This window comes from Apodemus sylvaticus, chromosome 7 (genome assembly GCF_947179515.1).
Source record: "Apodemus sylvaticus chromosome 7, mApoSyl1.1, whole genome shotgun sequence".
NCBI classification, from domain to species: Eukaryota; Metazoa; Chordata; class Mammalia; order Rodentia; family Muridae; genus Apodemus; species Apodemus sylvaticus.
Genome location: NC_067478.1, coordinates 13,849,572 through 13,861,765, shown reverse-complemented (window position 1 = coordinate 13,861,765; position 12,194 = coordinate 13,849,572). Strand labels below are relative to the sequence as shown.

At 43.8% G+C, this 12,194-nt stretch overlaps 1 non-coding gene across 1 annotated transcript; it reads right to left on the bottom strand.

Moving 5' to 3' along the window:
- Window positions 1-428: 428 nt before the first annotated feature.
- LOC127690345 (small nucleolar RNA SNORA43) lies at window positions 429-566 on the bottom strand. The gene has a single exon (XR_007979066.1). It is a non-coding gene; the product is annotated as a small nucleolar RNA SNORA43 (small nucleolar RNA).
- Window positions 567-12,194: the final 11,628 nt, after the last annotated feature.

Genomic DNA, 12,194 nt, shown 5'->3' with positions numbered 1-12,194 from the left:
ACTCAGGCAAGGGCTCCAAGCCTCAGCCCCATGGAAGTGGCAGAACCTTACCTGAGTGAAGGCCCAAAAGAAATGCTAAAGCTTTCTTCAAGGAACCAAGTGTGAGTGTGTATGAACAATGTCCAGTGTGTGCAAAGACTAGCAACTGCAGCTTCCCCTGGATGTTTTATAGCCTCAGAGACCTCCTGCCAAGATTAGCCAACCCATCCCCCCTATGCTGTACCTAATATACATGCTGAGGTTCTAGAACCCTGCCTCATCTCAACTTTGCTGCACCTAAGTGTGTATGTCTATTTTCATTTCTGCCCTGCTCCTAGTCAGGGTTCCAGGACCCAAGCTGAATGGGATGTGGTATACCTACCTTCTGCCTCCCTGGTGCTGGAAGTAGACATGTGATACCTGCCTGTTTCCTTCATCCCACCCCCATGAAACGTCAGGCTATAAACCATTCTTAGTGCTTACTGCCTTCTGAACACTGAGTATAGAAATAGCCCCTTGCTCTTTGTCCCATTGTCACTGACAGAGCCCAGCAGCTGTTCCTGCAGTGCTGACAGATCCAGAACAGTATCTGGAAGGCTGCTGCTTTTGTATTTTTAAAAACTGCTGCCAGGAGATGATGGCACACGCCTGTAATCCCAGCACTTGGGAGGCAGAGGCAGGGGGATTTCTGAGTTCCAAGGCCAGCCTGGTCTACAGAGTGAGTTCCAGGACAGCCAGGGCTACACAGCTACACAGAGAAACCCTGTCTCAAAAAACCAAAACAAACAAACCTGCTGTGGTATACATGTATAATATGTGGGGGTTGGAGGAGATATGCACATGCTACAGCATACTGTGGAGCTTCAAGAACAAACTGTGGGGCTCGTTCTTTCTTTCCACCTTCATGGGGGTTCCAGTGATGAGCTCAAGTCATAAGGCTTGTGTGAGAAGAACCCACCCATGGAGCCGTTTCTCAGGCCTTCGTGCTTTAAATGAATGACAGGTTGGAAGCACAGAGGGTTGTGGTTTCTGTTTTGTTGCCATTTTCACTCGTAGAGGAATATGTGTTCCCCATTCCCAGTTATCTATACTACATACATGAGGGCAGGTCGCCCACTCCTTCAGACATGCTACTCTATGGGTTGTGGGCACAAATTGCCTCTGCTTATTTCTGGATGTGTAACTGGGCAACAACGTCAGACACTACCTTAAAAAAAAAAATAGGGGGTTGGAGAGATGGCTCAGCGGTTAAGAGCACTGACTGCTCTTCCAGAGGTCCTGAGTTCAAATCCCAGCAACCACATGGTGGCTGGCAACCATCTTTAATGAGATCTGATGCCCTCTTCTGGGATGTCTGAACACAGCAACAGTGTACTTACATATAATAAATAAATCTTAAAAAAAAAAAAAATAGAGCCGGGCAGTGGTGGTGCACGCCTGTAATCCCAGCACTCTGGGAAGCAGAGGCAGGTGGATTTCTGAGTTCGAGGCCAGCCTGGTCTACAGAGAGAGTTCCAGGACAGCCAGGGCTACACAGAGAAACCCTGTCTCACAAAAACAAACACACATACACACACACATACACACAAAAAAATATATAGGACTGGCAGGTAGAGCAATAGTGGATTTAACATGGTGTTTGCATATGTTCAAAACAAAAGCACAAGTTCTCAGAACAGACATGCACAGTCAATGATGTGCAGGGTACGTGAAAATGAATACTCATTCGGGCTCAGCCTGGTGAAGCTGCAGAGAATCAAGTATGAGAAAAGCTTGCCAGGCATGGTGACACACACCTCTGGTCCCAGCCCTCTGCTCTGTGAGTTCATGGACTCATGAGCTCTAGGACTAAGTGAAGAGACCCCAGTGCAATAGCCAAAAGAATTGAGTCGCAGTTTAAGCAGAAATTTAGTTGCAAAGCTATGCAAAAACAATACTCCAAAGAGAGAGCCACCCCAAGGCAGAACAGCATGTGAGTTCTGTATTATGAACTTAGAAGAAAGAGTTGAGACTGCTGAGCAGGTGGCCAAGCTTGGCAACCTAAGTTTTGTCCCCGGAACATTCATGGCATAAGGAGTGAGCCATCCCAAGTCTTGACCTCCTGCAAAATGTGCATCATAATGCCTGTGTGCATTTTCATAAGTAGGAGGCATGCTCATACGAGTAAGATGACTCTTTCCCCTCCCAAATCGTGATGGTCGATTCTCTCTTCCAAGGTATTTCTTCCAGTGATACTCTGTGAAAGCCCAGAAAGGAGGTAAGACTGCAAACCCACACTGTACATGATGCTATAATGAGGTCAGGCCCGGTGATTCAGCCCCTTCATCAGTGCACAGATGGGAAAATGTCCTGTTGCCTTGGTTTCTTACACAATAAGATCAAGCTGGACTCAACTGCAAGAGTTATTTCTTGTTTGTTTGTTTTCGAGACAGGGTTTCTCTGTGTAGGCCTGGCTATCCTGGAACTCACTCTGTAGACCAGGCTGGCCTCGAACTCAGAAATCCATCCGCCTGCCTCTGCCTCCCAAGTGCTGGGATTAAAGGCGTGTGCCACCTCTGCCCAGTGCAAGGATTATTTCTAACTCTGCCTACTTGGTATCACTTTTTTTTTTCTTTTCAAATACTGTCTCACTGTATAGACCTGTCTACACTATAACTCACAATGTAAACCACGCTGTCCTCAAACTCACAGCTCAGTGGGCAGTTGTTCTGACTGGACAATTCTGGTGATCTGAGTTCAGTCGCTGGGACACATATAAATGTGGAAGGAGAGAACCAGCTCTACAAAGATGTCATTTTACACGCACACCATGGCCCTCCCACTCATGCACACATATCATGTGCACACACAATGATAAGACTAAATGAAAAAAAAGACATAAATTTGAATAGACTATAGTAGAGGAGACAAAAGGAGAAAGTGAAAAACATGGTAAAAATGATAAGTTGAGTAAGAGGACATATTGTTATCAAAACATATGTATGGGCCAGTGAGATGGCTCAGGGTACAGATACGTTCAGAACCATCCCAGTGACCTGAATTAAATCCCTGGATGCTATGTGAAGGTAAAAAGGGAAAACTAACTTCACAAAGTTGTCTTGTACGTGTGTCATGTATGTTCATGCCAAAACACATAATACACACATACACAAAACTAACCAAGCAAGTAGCCAACAAACAATCAAAAACCTGGGTATTTATGAACAAGATGCAATAGTAATTTCCCTATAGTAGTAGCAGTTATTTCAAAGGCCAAGGTGAGAGGACACTTGAGCCAGGAATTTAAGCCAGCCTTGGTAACAAAATAATACTCTGTTTTAAGAAAAATATTATCTGGGGTGGTGGTACCATGTGACTTTAATCCTAGCACTTGGGAGGCAGAAAGAGCAGGAGGATCTCTGAGTTCGAGGCCAGCCTGCTCTACAGAGCGAGTTTCAGGACAGCTGATGCTACATAGGGAAACCCTGACTTGACATACAAAAAAAAAAAAAAAAAAAAAGTTTACATTTTAATGCTTATGTCATTCATTCAGGGTACTTGGTGCCCAGCCTGTCAAGAAAATATTTGGGGCTGGAGAGATGGATCAACAGTTAAGAGCACTGCTCTTCCAGAGGTCCTGAGTTCAATTCCCAACGACCATAAGGTGGCTCACAATCATCTGTAATGGGCTCTGATGCCCTCTTCTGGTGTGTCTGAAGACAGTTGCAATGTACTCATATAAATAAATAAATAAATAAGAAAATACTTGGTTATGTACTTGCTCTTAACCATAAGCTAGAGGGGCAATGAACACTTCGTTCCATTTGTGAATGGGAAATGCAGTTCTATTAACTGCTGAAGGAAAACAGTGTTCATTATTGTATTCCTCTGACTGTAACCTTGGCTGTCCCAAAACGTGTTCTGTATACCAGGCTAGTCTTGAACTCACAAAGATCTGCCTGCCTCTATCTTCCAAATACTGGGATCATGGGGGAAAGGTACCTGGCTGCTTCGGCTTCTTTTCCTAAATAAAATTTGTAGTAATTTATTTCTTATTTCTAAATTTTATAATTTTATATATGTGTATACTTTAGTAAGAATATATGTGTACCTAGGGCATATAGATGTATGTAAAGTCCAGAAGAGAGTATTAGATCCTTTGGACTAGAGTTAAACACAGTTGTAGGCCACCCCATATTCAGTGCTAGCCACTAAACCCTGGTTCCCTGAAAGAGCAGCAATTGCTCTGAACCACTGGGTCATCTCTCCAACCTTGATCTTGATCAGTCTTTCTTTTTTTAGAAGTGACAATTTCTCTAAGGGTCATACTTTTCTTTTTTCTTTTTTTTTTTTCTTTTTTTTTTTTTTTTTTTGGTTTTTTCGAGACAGGGTTTTTCTGCATAGCCCTGGCTGTCCTGCAACTCACTCTGTAGACCAGGCTGGCCTCGAACTCAGAGATCCACCTGCCTCTGCCTCCCAGAGTGCTGGGATTACAGGCGTGCACCACCACCGCCTGACTTCTAAGGGTCACTCTTAATAATTCTAGTTTTAATTTTCTGGGGTTTGTGTATGCGTATATGTGTATATACTTACAAACACACTGTTTTAAGGGCTGTCAGCCGTTTTGTTGTTGTTTTGTTTGTTTGGTTGGTTGGTTGGTTTGGTTTTTTTGGATTTGTTTTTTTCAAGTCGTGTTTCTCTGTATAGCCCTGGCTGTCCTGGAACTCACTCTGTAGATCAGGCTGGCCTCGAACTCAGAAATCCACCTGCCTCTGCCTCCCAGACTGCTGGGATTACAGGCAGGTGCCACCACTGCCTGGCTGTTTGTTTTTTTCCGAGACAGGGTTTCTCTGTATAACCCTGGCTGTCCTGGAATTTACTCTGTAGACCAGGCTGGCCTCGAACTCAGAAATCCATTGCCTCTGCTTCCCAAGTGCTGGGATTAAAGACATGTGCCACCACTGCCCAGCACTGTCAGCCTTTTTATTTTGTTTTCTTTTTGAATGTGTAAATATGTAGGCATGCACCTTTCGTGATGTGGCACATGTGGGTATCTGAGGGAACTCAAAGAGTCAGTTCTCTTCTATATGGATTTTAGAAATTGAATTCAGGGCATCAGCAACCTTAGCAGTTATCACACTGGTAGTCTTCCATAATTATTAAATTTTTTACTTTTATCTTTACGAAGGTCAGGCTGGATTCACAATCTTTCCATAATTACGCAATTACAGTTTTATGCCCATACTTGTAGCTAAATTATAGAAAACAGGGATACACTTAGTTTCATTCATGTTGCTGTGATAAAATAGGTACACACACACACACACCAATTTAGAGAAGAAAAGGGTTATTCTAGCTAACAATACCCAGTTCATGTCTGGTTTTTGGGAGTAGTGTCTGTTGTTAAAGGGAAACCACAGTACTAGCAGTTTGAGATAGCTGCCAAAGATAAAGAGAATGAATTTATACTTGCTACCTTGTGCTCAGGACCTTGGTTTCTGTACTGTTATGCACTTAAGGATTTCCACTGCCTAGGGTAGACAGTTCCAAGTTACTGTAAGTTATGGGACATTGACAATTAAGGCTAACCATCACATATGGGAATGTACCCATGAATGTATTTAGAGCTTCCTTTTTGGCATTGTTGGGGATTGAATCTAGGGACTCATGGTTTGTGGCATGCACTCTACCACTAAGTTATACCTCCAGCCTAAATATCGTTCTTTAAAATTGCTTTTATTTGGCTTGGCATGGTGCCTTATGCTTTTAATCCAAAACAACAAAAAATTATATTGCTTTAGCACGTGCACACTTCTGTGATCTTGTGGAGGTCAGATGTCAGGAGTTAGTTTTCAGCTTCCACCATTAGGGATGCAAGGATTGAACTCAGATTGTTCGGCTTAGCAGCACTCACCTTGATCCAGAGAGTCTTCCAGCTGGTTTAGTACCTCTGGGTTTGTTTTTGGTTTTTGGTTTTTCAAGAATTATGTATATGAGTACACTGTTGCTGTCTTCAGACACACCAGAAGAGGGCATTGGATCCCATTACAGATGGTTGTGAGCCCCTATTTGGTTGCTGGGAATTGAACTCAGGACCTCTGGAAGAGCAGTCAGTGCTCTTAATCTCCGACACATCTCTCCAGCCCAAGTATCTTTGTTTTAAGGTACAGTATTTAGCATGTACTTTGGTATCTTGTCTTCAAATTATTTTGGCAAATTTTCACTCTTATGTGGGGGAAGATGGGGTTGAAGGTTGAAGTCTTCTTCTTTTTTTTTTTTTTTCCCTGAGACAGGGTTTCTCTGTGTAACCCTGGCTGTCCTGTAACTCACTCTGTAGACCAGGCTGGCCTCAAACTCAGAAATCCACCTGCCTCTGCCTCCCAAGTGCTGGGATCCAGTGTGCCACCACCGCCCAGCTCAAGGTTGGGTTCTTTAATTTTTTGGAAATAGGGTTTCTTTGTGTAGCCCTGGCTGCCCTGGCACTAGCTCTGTAGGTAAGTCTGGCCTCAATTCATAGATACCTGCCTGCCTCTGCCTTCTAAGTACTAGATGTAAAGGCATACATCATCACTATCATGTGAGACAAGGTTTTATTTATTTATTTATTTATTTATTTTATTTTATTTTATTTTATTTTTGAGACAGGGTTTCTCTGTATAGCCCTGGCTGTCCTGGAACTCACTCTGTAGACCAAGCTGGCCTCGAACTCAAAAATCTGCCTGCCTCCGCCTCCCAGAGTGCTGGAATTACAGGCGTGTGCCACCACTTCCCAGCATTTTTTTTTATTTTTGTTTTTTATTTTTTGATTTTATTTTTTTAAGATTTATTTTAGATGTATTTATTAGTGTGTTTTCTGGCATTATGTATACCACATGCTTGGAGGTCAAGGAGCTTAGAAGAGAGCATTTGATCCCCTGGACCTGGAATTATGGATGACTGAATCACCATGTGAATGCTGGGAATTAAACTTGAGTCCTCTGCAAGAATGACAAGTATTCTTCACTACCAAGCCATTTCTCAAGCCCTGAGACAAGGTCTTATCATATATGCAACTCAAGCTGACCTTGAACTCACAAACTTCATTCCTCAACCTACCTAGTACTTGCATTATAATACTGAAAGGGACCCTGCAGGTGGACAAAGCAGTCAGGGAATTCAACTGGAAAGCAGTAAGAATGAAAACTTGATCACATTAATTTAGTCAAGCTAGATCAAGACTTCATAGAGTCTGGTGCTGTGTGGTTCATTCTGAATAAATTGACAAACATAGGGCTGGAGAGATGGCTCAGTGGTTAAGAGCATTGACTGCTCCTTAGAAGGTCCTGAGTTCAAATCCCAGCAACCTCATGGTGGCTCACAACCATCCATAATGAAATCTGTTGCCCTCTTCTGGTGTGTCTGAAGACAGCTACAGTGTACTTAGATTTAACAATAAATAAATCTTTAAAAATTTTTTTGAAAAACATAGTCCCGGACACGGACAGGATTGACAGATTGATAGCTCTTTCTTGATTCCGTGGGTGGTGGTGCATGGCCTTTCTTAGTTGGTGGAGCGATTTGTCTGGTTAATTCCGATAACGAATGAGACTCTGGCATGCTAACTAGTTACAAGACCCCCGAGCGGTCGGCATCCCCCAACTTCTTAGAGGGACAAGTGGCGTTCAGCCACTCGAGATTGAGCAATAACAGGTCTGTGATGCCCTTAGATGTCTGGGGGTACTGCATGCGCGCTACACTGACTGGCTCAGCGTGTGCCTACCCTACGCCGGCAGGCGCGGGTAATCGGTTGAACCCCATTCGTGATGAGGATCGGGGGATTGGAATTATTCCCCATGAACGAGGAATGTGGGTCATAAGCTTGCGTTAAGTCCCTGCCCTTTGTACACACTGCCCATCGCTACTACTGATTGGATGGTTTAGTGAGGTCCTCGGCCCACGGCCCTGGCGGAGTGCTGAGAAAACGGTCGAACTTGACTATCTAGAGGAAGTAAAAGTCGTAACAAGGTTTCCTTCCGTAGGTGAACCTGCAGAAGGATCATTAACGGAAAAGACAAGGAGGAATGGCTGTCATTTCCCGAGCTCGCTCGCTTCAACTTGTCTTGCGTCCTCTCCCGGGTCTCCCATGTGTGTGCGCACGTGCGGACCGGTCGTCCAGAGCGGTGAAGGAGAGGGGGTCGGATCTGGTCCGCCACGAGGACCGCCTCCGTTTTGAAAATAAATAAATGAATAAATAGATAAATAAATATTAAAAAGATTAAAAAAAGAAGAGAAACATAGTATAATTTGGAAATAAGATTCCAGATGTAATACAATCCCACTGCACAAGTGTCTTAGAGTTTCCATTGCTGTGAAAAGACATTATTACCATGATAATTCTTAAAACAAACTTTTTTTTTTGTTTTTTGTTTTTTTTTTTTTCCCGAGACAGGGTTTCTCTGTATAGTTCTGACTGTCCTGGAACTCACTCTGTAGACCAGGCTGGCCTCGAACTCGGAAATCCGCCTGCCTCTGCCTCCTGAGTGCTGGACAGGCATGCGACACCACTTCCTGGCTTCTTGAACTTTTTTTTTAGCCGGCTGTGGTGGCACACACCTGTAATCCCAGCACTTGGGAGGCAGAGGCAGGCAGATTTCTGAGTTCAAGGCCAGCCTGGTCTACAGAGTGAGTTTCAGGACTACAAAGAAAAACCCTGTCTTGAAAAACCAAAAAAACAAAACAAAACAAATAAAAAAAGCAAAACCTTTTTTTAAAAAGATCTATTCATTTTATGTGTGGGCGTACATTGTCGCTGACTTCAGACATACTAAAAGGTGGCATCAGATCCCATTACAGGTGGTTGTGAGCTACTATGTGGTTGCTCAGAATTGAACTCAGGACCTCTGGAAAAGTAGCCAGTGTTCTTAAATGCTGAAACATCTCTCCAACCCTGGCCGTGACAATTCTTATAAAAGAAAATATTTAATTGGGGCTGGCTTACAGTTTCAGAAGTTCAGTCCATTATCCATGGTGGGAAGCATGGCAGCGTGCAGGCAGACATGGTATTGGAGAAGGAGCTGAGAATATGACACAGTGCCTCCAATAAGGCCACACCTAATAGTGCCTGCCACTCTTTACTGATGGAGCAAACATTCAAAGACATGAATCTATGGGGGCCAAACCTATTTAAACCACCATAGCCAGGAAGCATAATTACAGTGAAATGAACCAAGGGTATACATAATTTCTTCCAAGAAGATAGGTTCTAGAGATAGGCTACCTATACTAGCTTAAGAGTCTAAAAAAGGGATTAACCTAGTCACAGTCATACAGATAGCATAGAGGTCATTTGGTCTATTAACAACTCTGGTCCTGGTTGTGGGAGCTTTGGGGAAGCTTCTGGTTATACAGATAATGTAAGGGTCACTTAGCCTATTAGGTATCTCTGGCCCTGGTGGTATGAGGAGCCCTTGCCTGTAAGGGTTATTTAAATTACTAGCCACATCCAGTCCTGTTTGTCGGAGCTTGATATGGCCTCACCCCACACATAATGTAGATCACCAAGCTAATTTGTTTTAAAATTTATTCATTTATTTCATGTATGTGGATGCCCATTACAGATGGTTGTGAGTCACCATGTGACTACTGGGAATTGAACTCAGGACCTCTGGAAGAACAATCAGTGCTTTTAACTACTGAGCCATCTCTCTAGCCCCAATCACCAAGCTATTAACCACCTCCAATTACCAGATTTCTGTATGAAAGAATATTTACATTTTTCCCATTGAAAAGACAATCTTTTGTGCTTAACATTCCTGGTTTCTCTGGAGTTCTGTGTCACGAGGACCTTCATGTTGTGCTACATCATAACACTGTGCCTAATCAGACACCTTGGAACCTCTCTCTGGGTTCCATGTGCTAGGCTGGCCTTACACCAGCTGTGTGCTCTAGGTTGGTCTTGAATGCCTCATCCTTCTGCCTCCAGTTCTCCAGTGCTGAGATTACAGGCATATACCAACATACTCTACTTCCTAGAAAATAGATTTTATTAAATGTATGTAGATGTGAATGTTCATGATTCTATATGCATGTTAGCATAGGTGCTGGTACACTTGAGGGAGACTGTCTTTCCTTCCACCTTGTGGGTCCTAGGGACTCAGGTCATCAGATATGGCAGCAAGAACCTTTAGCCTTGAGCCATCTCTCTACAACACCCTCCCTAATGGTTATTTAAATTAGCCTGGGTAACACCATGCAGCCACAGCCAGCCTTCAACTTAATTTCAGTGATCTTTCTGTCACACGCACCTCTTGCTACACCTGGATTTCACTTTTGACTTGGAGACAAGGTTGTAGTAATTTTCCTGCATTGACCTTGAACTCGCTTTGTGGCTCAAGATGCACTGCAGCCTTCAATCCTGTTACTTCAGCCTCAAGAGTAATCGGGGTTACAGCTCTGTATACCAAGGTCTGTGCTTTCCCATATATACATACATGTAGGTATGAATGGCTGTGTTGCCTGCATAGTGTGGGTCAGAACCCCTGGAATTGGAGTTACAGTTATGAGCCACTGTTTAGATGCTAGGATTTGAACCAGGTCCTCTGGTAGAAGACTACTCTTTTTTTTTTTTTTTTCTTTCTGTTTCTCTGTGTATCCCCAGCTGTCCTGGAACTCACTCTGTAGACCAGGCTGGCCTAGAACTTAGAAATCCGCCTGCCTCTGCCTCCCAAGTGCTAGGATTAAAGGTGCGCGTGCCACCACTACCCGGCTGCCCTTTTGCTTTTTAAAAGAACTTTTAAATTGCATTTATGCATTTACATGGCTATGTGTATGGGTATGCCATGACAAACATGTCATCCCAGGCTGCCTGTGGAGGTCAGAGGACAAGCAAGTTGGAGTTGGTTGCTTCTTTCCTTCCATTGTTCCAGTTCCAGAATTTAACTAAGGTTGTCTCTATTGGCATTACCCACTGAGCCATTTCACTGCCTTGGTCCGTTTTGTTGTTCAGATAGGGTCTTTGTATGTAGTCTTGGAACTCACCATGTTAACGAGCTGGCCTAAAACTCAGCTACCTCCTGAGTGCTGGGATTACTACCACCCAGAAGTAGGAATGGGTGATGTGTGCCACAGTACTCAGTCTGAAGGTCAGGGTATAACTTTGCCAAGAATTTCTCCTTCCACTTTTATGTATGTTCTGGGTTCCAACTCAGGTTGCCAGGCTTTTGAGAACTGAGCCAAATACATAGTCTGAGACAGACATCTGTTTGTTCAGACAGGGTTTCTCTATAGCCATGGCTGTCCTAGATTTCAAACTGTACGTACATCAGGCAGGCCTGGAACTCAGAGAACCTCCTGTTTCTACCTCGTGGGATTAAAGGTGTGTGCACCACCACTTCCAGGCTAGCTCTGTTTTTTTTTATTTTTTTTTTTTTATTATTTTTTAATTTTTTTTTTTTTAGTGTCTACAAACTCATCACACCTCCTCACTTGGCTTTGGGATCATATATTGTGATGTTCACGTATCCAATATAGCCAGTCACATTGTTTACAATGTAAACTTTCAGCCTTTATATAGACCATTCATCAAATGTAGATAAAACATCTTGTTCCCAACGCCAATGATATAATAAAAACACCAGAAGAGAGCTATAACAAAACCGTTGGGCGATTGTGATCACCTGTTCACTCAGGGACTGGTTTTCTGGAATACTTTTAAATTGATGAATTTGAGAGTTCCCGAAGTACGAATATCACAAAGGAAGATAATGTCGAGGTCGCAGAAGTGGCTGGAGTTAGGCCGACCAGGCAGAAACTATCTGATGTGGTTCGAGAAACATTAATAAAGGCCCGAATGTGTGTGAAGCCGAAGCCCCAAGCAAGATTGGGTCTTTAATGCAGGTTTCCAAAAAACCGACGCAGTCTCTGGGCGTAGCAGGAATTGCTTACTAGCGTTCAGGGTGGACCCTTCAGCTCGCGCTGCACACTCTGGACGGCTTTCTCAAGCAGAGATACAGAACCTCCTTGAGGTCGTTGACCGCTTAACGAATAGATGAAGGAAGCCTGGGAGAGTCTTTCGTAGCGTCCATCAAGAGCAGAGGCTGGGGCGCTGGGAGACCAGAGGAAAAGGCGGGCAGCCTCTCCCGGTAGCGGACGACCAGCATGCTGCGCATGCGTAAGCCCGCTTTCACCGCCCGTCCGTTGCTGCTCCAGGGTCCAGAAGGGGCGTGGCCGCACCTCAGCGCCGGAAGAGAGTTGACTGG